This window comes from Dermacentor variabilis, chromosome 5, assembly GCF_050947875.1.
Source record: "Dermacentor variabilis isolate Ectoservices chromosome 5, ASM5094787v1, whole genome shotgun sequence".
Classification (NCBI taxonomy): Eukaryota; Metazoa; Arthropoda; class Arachnida; order Ixodida; family Ixodidae; genus Dermacentor; species Dermacentor variabilis.
Window position 1 is genome coordinate 154,705,907 of NC_134572.1, and position 12,411 is coordinate 154,718,317.

Sequence of the window (12,411 nt, forward strand, 5' to 3'; positions counted from 1 at the left end):
AGCGGACACTCTGGCATACGAAGTAGGGAGCGGCGTCACTACACATTGATATGCCAAAGAAGAACCAGCCTAGCAACCGATTTCGTTTGTGTTGTGACAATGTAATGGGAAGACCATGCATAGCTAGGTCTCCCAAAGAGCAACGTGAACCCGATGACCGGCGAAGGGAGCGGCAACGTCAACATGTACAATGGCGTCGTGCTCAGACTAAGCGGGACGCAGCGGTTCCTGCACAAACATGTTCCTATGGGTGGGCAGCGCAACCCGGACGAAGGACAAGAGGATCTACACAACACGAGCGCAGTACTTCCTCTTGTCCTTCGTCCGGGTTGCGCTGCCCACCCATAGGAACATGTTCAATCACCAACTCGCCCAGCTTGCCCTCTTAATGCTGCCCAAAGCAAGCCACCTAGGTTACTACGCCGTTTACACTGTACATTTTAGTTAGGTAAAGCGCATACAATTGTCTTGCGTTCAACCATTTCATACAGTGCATCGCTCAATCGTACCAAGCTAGGTCATATTGGTCTGTCGGATCAGGTGATGCCGCAGCTTCGCTTGCCGACTTCCTTCGCACATTGGATTGGAGCCCAAATTTTTTTAATTGGATTCAGAAACAAGGTGTTGCATCTTGATGCATCGTTTGTCGCAAGGTTTTCCATGAACACAAGTGCCTTCTGTATAGGGCATGATGGCGCGCCGAGCTACGTAGTAGTTGCTACATTCAACACTCTGCACCACTTGCAAGGCGGGCGCACTAAAGGACTCGCTCCGCTTTCACACGCGATATCGCGATTCTGCGAACTGTAGTCAGACGGCCTCATGTTTGCGCCAGCGCTGATCTGAGCTGGATCGCTAGCTTGATATATGATTGGGATACGGCGCTCTTCCTTTTTTCGAATTTCAGTCAGAAACCAGCTGCTATATCCATGCGCATCGTTTGCCGCAAAGTTGTTTTTACGAGCACAGGTGTGATCTGTACGAGGCACGAGCAATGTGCTGCACGAGCACTGTACGAGGCACGACGGCGCGTTCATCCATACAGCTGTTGCTGTCCTGCAGCGTTCGCTCTGGGTCAGTTGCAGTTTCTACTGCTGTACGAGTATTGTTCCAGAAGCGCGGAAAAATAACTTGCCCTCGTGAGTATTTTTCAGCCTTCTCAAAGGTGACTGGACAAACAAAAACTTTGCATGTAATAACACCAAGTGCCCTGTTAGCATTGTTTCACTTTTTGTGTTTTATTGACAGGCCTAACTAAGAGCGAATTTTATAGATTTATTTTCTTTTGGAGATATGGAGGTTTTGAGCTAACATTTACCCTCATTTTGCCCTCTTTTATTATTATTATTACTATAGAAGTCATTGTCAACGCTTCCCAGCAACTGCTCACATCGTTGCATCATGATGGCGTTCGTGGGGCTGAAAATTACGCCAAGTAAATTTGAAATTTTATTCCTGTCGGACTAACTGTAACAGTATGGACCGACGTAACATCCCCTCCCCCACCCTCCTTTTACATGAGAGTAATGCGCAGGACATATATATATATATACGTTAACTATCATTTTCTGCCTCGTCGTTGATATTCACTCCTTTATTTGGCTGTTTGATTTTATTTATAGTTTCCAAAAGTCATAATCAGTTCTTCCGCCTACTATTACATTACTCTTTGAAAATTAGTTATGCAGAAAAAGTAATGAAGCAATGCACTCTGCGAATTCGATGACCTCGTCTATCAAGGGAATATAATTCGAGAATGCATTTAACGATCATGCTGGCGTTCGCCACTGCGCAGTACGAAAAACGCCTGTTCGTCCGGTATACAGTGCAACATAAGCCTTACTAGTTGAATTAAATTTTTATTTACTCATTTATTTATTTATTTACTCCGCATTTTTAAGGTGCTAGAGAGCAAGGATTACAAGAAGAAAGGGAACAAACTTATCAGGAATAAAAAGGCGAGATATATACTGGGTACTTAGGTAGGAACTGTGTGCACGTGATTGACCTGAACTACTGTCTTCTTTGCAAATTTCAGTAACCATCTGCACGTGAAGGGTAGTAAATTGTACGACTTCTATCGTCTCCTTTCTTTCTTCTTTTCCCTCTCTCATTGAGTACCTCAAGGATAACTACTAAACAGAACACTATGTGATGTATCAGTAAATGAAATTGCCCTGTTCTAAGGATTGTTGGCTAAGAGGTCACAGAAATAGCAGTTACTTGCAGAAATAATTTTCACGGGAATGTGATTTCCCTCGAGCGACATTCGAGGAAGTAATAATTGAGAAAGCGCATGGGTACATAAGGTATATAGCAAAAAGTTTACAATTTATATGCGCAGTTAATACAAGTTCGAACACCGGGTGTATTGGCTAACTAGGTTTATAACCAAATTAATCAGGTGTGCCCAACAGGAAGGCCACCAACTAAGTATTGTTTGGTTTAGGCCAACTCCAAGCATTTTTACAGCGAAACATTTTATGGCTACTTCTCTCGGGATCGTGTCCGTGTGTTGACACAAAGCTCAAGCTTTCCCCTCCGACGTCCGTGAAAGACGCCATCTGTGCTGGTGGTGGTGGGGAAAACTTTTATTCAACAGAGAGGGTGAAGCTCGTGGGCTCCACTAGACTAGGTGTCGTCCTTAGTCCAAGACGTCATTAGTCGCCGCATTGGAAGCCGCCGCTCGAGCCCGTTGGACCGGAGCTCGTTGTTCCTGTAGTCAGGAGCTATTGAGCAGGGTCGCCTCCCAGTCCTCTCAAAGGGGTGGGAAATAGGGGATACCTTGGGATTCTATTGGCACGCCCAGACCATGTGACATCATCATCAGCCTGGTTACGCCCACTGCAGGGAAAAGGCCTCTCTCATACTTCTGCAACTACCCCGGTCACGTACTAATTGTGGCCATGTTGTCCCTGCAAATTTCTTAACCTCATCCGCCCTACTAACTTTCTGCCACCCCCTGCTACGCTTCCCTTCCCTTGGAATCCAGTTCGTAGCCCTTAATGATCAGCGATGATGGTCCCTCCTCATTACATGTCCTGCCCATGCCCCCCATCTCATTTTCTTGATTTCAACTAAGATATCATTAACTCGCGTTTGTTCCCTCACCCAATCTGCCATTTTCTTGTCCCTTAATGTTACACCCATCGTTCTTCTTTGAATAGCTCGTTGCGTCGTCCTCAATTTAAGCAGAACCCTTTTCGTAAGCCTCCAGCTTTCTCCTCGTACGTTAGTACTGGCAAGACACAGCTGTTACAAACTTTTCTCTCGAGGGATAATCACAACCTGCTGTTCATCATCTTAGAATGCCTGCGAAACGCCATTCTTATTCTTCTGATCATTTCAGTCTCATGATCCGGATCCGCGGCCACTACCTGCCCTAAGTAGATGTATTCCATTACCATTTCCAGTGCCTCGCTACCTATCGTAAACTGCTTTTCACTTCCGAGACGGTTATACATTACTTTAGTTTTCTGCAAATTAATTTTTAGACCCACCCTCCTGCTCTGCATGTCCAGGTCACTGAGCATACATTGCAATTGGTCCCGTTAGTTACTAAGCCAGGCAATATCATCAGCAAATCGCAAGTTACTAAGGTATTCTCCATTAACTCTTATCCCAATTATTCGCAATGGAGGTCTCTGAATACCCCCTGTAAACACGCTGTGAATAGCGTTGGAGAGATCGTATCTCCTTGCCTGACGCCTTTCTTTATTGGGATTTTGTTGCTTTCATTATGGAGGACTACGGTGGCGGTGGAGCCGCTATAGATATATTTCAGTATTTTTACGTACGGCCCGTCTACACCCTAATTCAGTAATGCCTCCATGACTGCTAATGTTTCGACTCAATCAAGCGCTTTCCCGTAATCAATGATAGCTACATTTAAGTGTTGGTTATATTCCGCACATTTCTCTATCACCTGATCGATAGTGTGCATATGGTCTATTGTTCAGTAGCCTTTACGGAATCCTGCTTGGTCCTATGGTTGACAAAAGTCTAAGGTGTTTGTGATTCTATTTGCGGTTACCTTAGCAAATACTTTGTAGGTAACGGACAGTAAGCTGATCGGTCTATAATTTTTCAAGTCATTGGCGCCCTCTGTCTGATGGATTAGGTTAACATTAGCGTTCTTCCAAGATTCCGGTATGCTCGAGGTCATGAGGCACTGCGCATACAGGGTGGCCAGTTTTTCTAGAACAGTCTGCCCAGTATCCTTCAATAAATCTCCTGTTGCCTGATCCTCCCCAGCTGCCTTCCTCTTTTGTATAGCTACCAAGGCTTTCTTTACTTCTTCTGGCGTTACTTATGGAATGTCAAATCCCTCGAGACTATTCCACCTTCGATTATCGTCGTGGGTGATACTGGTACTCTATAAATCTCTATAGAACTCCTCAGCCACTTAACTATCTCATACGTATTAGAAATGAAATGGTCGGCTTTGTCTCTTAATGACTACATCTGATTCTTGCCTATTTCTAGTTCCTCCTTCACTGCTTTTAGACTCTTGGTGACATATATCTGCCAAATCACCACAGTGCTGGCGTGTCGTACTGATATTTGGATCGAAATATTTAACTATAACTGGGCAGAGCAACGGATCAGTTTGGATGCGCCGTAGGATGCGTCATTCTGTTTGGGATAGGCGTTTCGCCGGAGGGGAATCCACCCGCCGTTGCTCGCAGAAGTAATCTCGCATTGACCTGAACCATAGTAGAAGGGTAGGGCATTCGGGCTGTTAAGGGCAACAACGCGAATGCGTTCGCGGGCCGCTGGATGTACAGCGTCATTACCTCGGAGGCCCTGATGGCCTGCAGTCCAGATTATTTGTTTTGCCGCGGGATCTCGGTCAATGATGCAGAGTTTGATAACTTTGTTGGCTAGCGCAGAGAGTTCCCGTGCCATGTAGCTTTCACAGACTCTTCGGGAATCTGTAAATATGCATTCCTATTTCGAGTCTGCAGCCACCAACGCGATAGCGACCTCCTATGCGTGGTTTGGATTCGCGGCTCTAAATCAGAGTTCATCCACCCGAGTTCCCCTATGTATAACCGCCGCCGTGTAATATCCCCTGAGCGATGATCCGGCTACATGAACTTAGTGAACCCCAGAATGGAAGCCAAGCCGTCTTTCTTGCGCTTTGACACGCGGGTGTCTTCTTGCTTCATGTGTTGCCTTCGTCATATTAAAAGGGAGGGAGGGATGTGCTCTGGGATGTGCTCTGTGCGTTCAGGTTCGCAATCGTGTTGAATGCACAGACGGTCAAGCAGGCGACGCCCTGGGGCAGCCTGCATAATCCGTGTGTATTGGTTTGTAAGGAGGGCGTCTCTGAGCCCCTGAATAGAGTTGAGGACCTGCAAGGCAGATAGTTGCTGATTGGAAGTGCTGATGCGCAAGTCTAAGGCGGGCTTGGTTCCTTTCCTGAGGATTGCATCAGCCCTGTTCTCCTCGTGTTTAGTCGCACTTAAATATGGAATTGAGTAAAGAATCCTGCTAGTTAACAAAGGCGTGCGCTAACCGAAGCGCGTCCCTAACACGTAAGCCCCCGTGTTTGTTTGAGACTCAGCAGATCATACCTCCTACCTGTTCCCCAACTTTGTGTAACTTGTACAACGTAGTTCCATTTTTGGTTCTGTTATGTATGAGAAGGCCCAAGATTAGGTTCTCACAGACAACCCGGATTGGAGCCCCCTGACAGAGTCAATTCCAGGGTCATCCTGTCTTAATTTTGTCCGGATATGTAGGAGTTCGGATTTAGCTGGAGCACACTGCAATCCGCATTGAGTCGCATAGGCTTCCCCAATGGAGGCGGGCTGCTGGAGACGGTATTCCATTTCCCCTATACTGCCCTGATTTGCCCAAATTGTGAAGTCATCGGCGTATAATGCATCATGTACGCCCTCCACCTGTGCCTTTGCCCACGGGAGCTTCATAATGGCTATGTTTCAAGAGTACAACTAGACACATGGTACAGCAAGCGTGTAATTGTGATAAGGAAAAACATTTTCATCAATGAGAATTTGACGGCTGAAACAAGGAGGCTGCTCTGGCAGGCAAAGCAAGGTGCAAAGGCTAAAGCATTAAAGTTAGTGTGGTCCCAGAATGGAATAGTTTCCATGAGAAAAATTCATGTATTTGGCATGAAGAAAATTGTCAGCGAAGCTGATTTACTAACGTTGAATTAATCATGTCCACTGTGCTCAATTCATTCGCCGAATGGGTACAAAGAAGGTTACGCTCTAATGATGGCTGCACTGCACCATTCCTAGAGCTTGTACAAACTAATATCAGAAGCGTTAAAAAGCAGTGGGATGCACTAAATGTGTGCTTGAGCGAAACATTGCAATATTTAAACACCCTCATATTAACAGAGATAATTATAACCCAGTCCGAATCTGCAGCGTCTGTTCTCAAACGTTTCCAGTCCCATTCAAAATGCCGTTACCTTAGCAAGGGCGGTGGAATTTATGTTCTTGTTAGGAACAAATGGATAATGGAAGTAATTATTGCTGACTTTACTGCAGCGGAAAGCGTTTCCTTTACATTATGCAAGCCTAAAGCTACTTTCCTGCTATTAGCAGTATGCAGGCCACCTAATTCTGATCTGAAAGTATTTTTATCTGAATTGTCTACATTTCTCACTAAACATGCTCGTTACAACATAACTATAGCGGGAGATATAAACATTGATATCACCAAACAAAACAGGGAGTGGCTGACTGTGTAGATTTGTTTTGAAACCGTGGTTTGGTACATCTCATACACGACTTCACCCGTGAAGTACTTGTAACTTCTCGCCTCCCGAGATCATCTTGTGACAATATAGCGTCGAGGTGCTCACACTTTGAACGCGCTGCCGCAATTAACCATAAAAAAGCGGCGGATCATTATTTCACGGCCTTACGTGTGACAGATACTATCGCTTTTGATGATGTGAATAACGTGGGATACTTATAGACGACAGAAAGGCAGACAAGTTAGTCAGAAACTTTGACTGGATGACATTAGACACAACTGATCACGTGATAACGTATAATCAATTGGTAAATCAGTTTAGTAGGTTTTTTTGCTGGCCACGAAAACAGTGAAACTGAAACGTCGAAATCCGAGGAAGAAATAGATTGCATCCATAGTAGAACTATCAAAAAGATAGATTATGGAGGCTTTGTAAAAGTTACCCGACAAATCTAGTTCTGCAAGAAGAATATCGAAGCGCACGTAACAAGCTTACTGCTCAGTCACAAAAAAGTAAATCGGAATACTACGCTGAAAAGTTTTCGCAGTGTCGCAGTAACATAAGAAATACATGGGGCTTGCTGCATGACTTGGCGAGAAAACCTGAACATTAAAATTATAAATGATGGCTTGCTGAAAACATTTTCGCATGCAGAGTCATTGGATATTGCGAACTCCTTCAAAGATGCATTTCTGCTATTCTACCAATCATTAATGCAAGTGACCTGCGGAACTTGATTAACGTAATTCCACTCAACAAACCGGCAGGTTATGACCTAGTAAGAGTGCGAGATATAAAGTATAATTTCTATCATCTGCAGAGCGTTCTCTTGTTTATCTTACATGGTTGTTTCGAAACAGGTGTAATCCCGCAGGGTTTGAAGGCCTCAGTAATTAGACCAATTTATAAGAAAGGTAGTAAATTAGATAAAAATAATTATTGACCAATTGAAATAATGAGCGTGTTAGCGCATGTAATGTAGAAATTTATTTACACTTGCATGGTATCCTTTTGCGATAAATTTTATATAAGTCGCTCCTAATAAGGTTTTAGACGTGTACCTTAAATACAGTCCATCTGCTTGAAGATTGTAAAGATTAGGTATGTAAAAAAATTGATCAAAATAATATTGTGCTTTGCCTTTTCAGAGATCTGACCCGAGCTTTTGAAACCATAGAACATGACATCATGGTACACAAACTAGAATGTATTGGCTTCCGAGGTCCTTATTCAAAATTCTTTTCCAATTATTTTTCAAACCATTCGGCGTCGTCTCTATAAAAATATATATAGTGACTTCCCTTCAGTTAGATATGGTGCACCTCAAAGGTCGGTTCTGGGACCTCTTTTATTAACCGTTTACGTCAATGATGTTGCCGATATACAACTGAATGCTGCAATATTTCAATGCGCTAATGACACTGCACTACTTGTATCACACTAATCGTATTCTGCAGCCGTAAAACTACTTCAAGAAGACGCAATACGTGTGATTGATTAGTTAAATTCTAATCAAATATAGTTAAACTGAGAAAAAAACTACCATGGTATGTTTTAGAAATCGCCATAAGACTGTTATCCAAGACCTGTCCATTCAATTACATTGTTCTCAGTGCTTAAAGTGCTCTTGCAAGTTTCTACCGCTACCCTTTCTGTTAAGTAGCTTGATCTTCATTTTGACGACCGCATGTTGTGGAATGTTTACATTGAATACATAATGAAGCGTTTACGAATGGTAGCAGCTCTATAATACACACATAATAGACTCTATAATACAAACGACAGTAGATCGAGCGGATAAGCTATTGCATGGTGTAGCTGCGAGCATACTGTATAGTACCGCTTATGGCTGTTCAGACAATGACGTAAGAAGTAATATTGCAGGTGTTGAGTCCTCTTATCGGATCTGTTTTTACTAGTGATACTTCTTCGTAACCTTTTCTCGAATCGACGGAAAATAATACAGAGTAAACCTAAAACGCTAAGAAAAACATACCTTTATTAGTTACCGCTTATATATACGAACTATGGCAAAAAGTGTCAAGAATATTAGGTTCGTTTTTTATTTTAACCACTGGCGGAAAGAAATATTTCAACAGGATTTCCAAAAAGAAGCTAAACAACAAATTAAAGCATGGTTACTGCATCCTAAAATACATGACAGTTATTCTGTGTGTACGTTTTTTTAACACTTCCTATCATTATTTTCACTATTGCCTTGTCAACAAAATGATTGTGTTCTTCTTACATATCTATTTCTTTACCATTTTCCCGTAGAAATAGTGGGACATTTTTATTAGCTTTTTTTCTCTAATAACACAGTAAAATACTCATATTTAGTGTTGTCATCAAGCTGTTGCAATATGTATAATATACGTTGTACTGCTTTTGCCAGCAGGGAGCTAGCAGCACCTCATGTCTGCCGTGACCCAGCCACAAGTGACTTGTGCTTATGCGCGCGCGATATGTGCAATAACTAGTGAGCTGCTGAAATAAAGATGTATGTATGTATGTATGTATGTATGTATGTATGTATGTATGTATGTATGTATGCATGCATGCATGCATGTATGTATGTATGTATGTATGTATGTATGTATGTATGTATGTATGTATGTATGTATGTATGTATGTATGTAACGTTTGAAGTCAAGCATGAAATTGATGGTAGCTGGCCCATGCCGTCGTTCAACTTCTTCACGCTGAAGATGTTGTTGAAGGCAAGGACTGCTTCTCATCGAGAACGAGGAATATGGGTTTTATTACAGTATCTACATAAGGACGTTGCAGTTCATCACTCTAGCATGGCTGCGAGAGAAAACACACTAAGGAGCCACGCAACAGCCCCTTAAATACACTTAGATACCTAGGTGAGGGAAAACGTTCGACTTGAGTTATCGCAGCCACAGGTTTCACTGCCCCCACCGAGGTGAGGCGCTCTTCGGAGAACTGGGTTTTGCGTCTTGAAAGGCGCGTGGGGTGGTGCCGCTAAATACGTTCCCTCGGGAACTCCCCCACTGCCGACAGACCAGATCGTTGGTGGTGCGTTCACTAAGAAAGCCTGGTTCGCCGACCTCGTTTAGTCATAGCGGCGCCGAGGGGGTGTTGTGCGGCACACCATCATCCCTACAAAACGAGTCGCCGCGGCAGGTGGGGAAGGCTTCCATGGCAATTTCGGGGAAGCTCGCCATTGCCGCAGCTGCAGCTGGCTAAGAAAACTTTGCATGTCGGCACCTCTGCAGGCCGTTCCTAACAGCTCCTCCACTACCCGGAAAATCTCGAATGTCTGGCGCTGACAACCGCTGCGCAGAAAGAGAACGGCTGGTGGCAATGGGGTGATGCCTTGGCTTCCACCGACCACGTGTAATGATGTCACCGCCCCAAGACGTCAAAAAGGACAGGTAACTGCAAAACGAACCCCACAACACGGCTCTGCCGCGAGATAACGTATCTTGGATCTCACTTTAGACCCGCTAGGCTTCAAAGAAAGCATTAGTGCAGAAACAAAAAATGCTGCATTTCACTACTACAATTTGGAAGGACTTTCTTGCTGACAAATTGGACAATCATAGATGGAGTCCAGATAAATGAGAGGGGATCTTCACGGCTTAACAAAATTAACAATAACAACCCGAAAATTTATGCGGGATCCTTAAACACAGAATTCGAATTAGCCTGCTCAAACCATCCGCATTGCTATGCAGCTTTCCCTTCTTTTATTTATTTTATTTATTTGCAGGTACTGTTGGCCGATTGGGCCGTTACAGGGGTGGGGTACAATATTGGCACAAAACGCATCACGGCTTACATAAAGCAGCACTGTATAGCTGATACTTAATCACCCCAGCGTGCCATTATACATAAACATAATACAAAATCTTACTTAACAACCGTTATGTGAAACAAAGCAGCAATGTGCAGCCGAAAAATGCATCACGTACTACATACTACAACTTACATGATACATATTACATCACATACATCGAAACATTATACATATAACAATACTAGATTCCACAACTTACACGAGAAATGTTAGATCATGAGGGTCTATTTAGAAAATATTTTGTAACATCGGTTTCAAAATGTTCTACAGTTTGAGAATCACATATGGCGTTCGGTAAATCGTTCCAGTCTCTTATGGTTCTAGGGAAAAAAGAGTATGTGTATGTATTCACACGAGATTGACCTACTAGGAAGTTGTTGTGGTGACCACCTCGTAGGCTCCGGACTTGTCGCGGAATTAGGTACTGCGCTGCATCAAAGTTAAATAAATTTTGAGAAAGCAAAAACAAGAATTTAAGTCTGGCTATGCGACGGCGTTCCAAGAGGGGGGGTAAATTTAGTTCTTCAAACATCTCTGTCACAGAATCAGTACGGAAGCACCTTGAAAGAATAAATCTAGCCGCCCTTCTTTGCACTCGCTCAATTTTGTGAATTAACCCTTTTTGGTTGGGGTCCCATATAATGCTTTCATATTCCAGCGTAGGCCTCACTATTGTTAAATACGCTGTTAGCTTTACAGGGGCTGGAGCGAGTTTTAATTTGCGACGTAAGAACCATCACATTTTTTTCAGTGGTAGAGCAAATATTAGTGATATGTTGAGTCCAGTTGAGGTCTTCAGATATTGTTACTCCTAAGTATTTACATTTGTTAACGGTAGTTAGCACAGTGGAACTTAGTTGATAATCAAAATTTAGGACGTGCTTAACCTTGTTTGTAACACGTAAAACAACAGTTTTTTCTTTATTTACTTGCATTTTCCATCTTTCACACCATTCTTCAACAGCCGCCAGTGCCTCGCTGAGCATTTTTTGATCCTTGTGGTTACATATCTCTCGATAAATTAAACAGTCGTCGGCGAACAGCCGCACAGTTACGTTTTCATTATTATTTGGACAAATATCATTATTATAAGCGAGAAATAATATCGGTCCAAGGACAGACCCTTGAGGAACGCCTGAAGTGACAGATAAACGATCGGACTGGTAGCCGTTTACGTCCACGTACTGCGTCCTACCTGATAAATATGACCTGACCCATTCCACTATATTTTTATTTATTCCAGGCTGTTTCAATTTGATAATTAATTCATTATGAGGGATCCTGTCAAAAGCTTTTGAGAAATCAAGGCATATTGCATCAACCTGTTTTCCGATATCTATTGCTTTGGAAAAGTCGTGGATGGTTTCAACCAGCTGTGTGATAGTTGACAGTTTTTGCCGGAAGCCATGTTGGTTCGAATGTAGTGCTTTCTTATCTTGTAGGTACTTATATATTGCTTTCGATATTATATGTTCGAGGAGTTTACAGCAGACGCAGGTTAAAGAAATTGGCCGATAATTTTCAATTTTCTGCTTGTCACCGGTTTTGTGTATCGGGATAACTTTGGCAACAAGCCAGTTGTCTGGGACCTGTTTTTGTTGCAAGTATGCATTAAAGATAACTTCTAGGTATCTAGCAACCCATTCAGCGTATCTTCGCAAAAAGCTATTTGCAATTCCATCCGGACCTACAGATTTATGTTCTCTGATATTTAGCAGCAGCGATAGTAATCCTTAATAGCTAATTCGTACCTCTGGCATGTCTGACACGTCTGAAAATGATGTTACTGTAGTTGTAGCGGTAGAATTAGAAACATTTGAAAAGACAGATTGGAAGAACAGGTTAT

At 43.0% G+C, this 12,411-nt stretch overlaps 1 protein-coding gene across 3 annotated transcripts in view; it reads left to right on the forward strand.

Annotated features, from left to right (window-relative positions):
* The first annotated feature begins 940 nt into the window (after window positions 1–940).
* LOC142583266 (uncharacterized) overlaps window positions 941–12,411 on the forward strand; it is a 98,854-nt gene continuing 87,383 nt past the window's right edge. For 2 of the 3 annotated variants that reach the window (XM_075693656.1, XM_075693657.1), the window contains exon 1: window positions 958–1,139. The gene's annotated coding sequence lies outside the window, so the exon portion shown is untranslated. Of the gene's footprint in view, window positions 1,140–12,411 lie in introns of all 3 variants that reach the window. The other variant, XM_075693658.1, reaches the window with a different exon arrangement.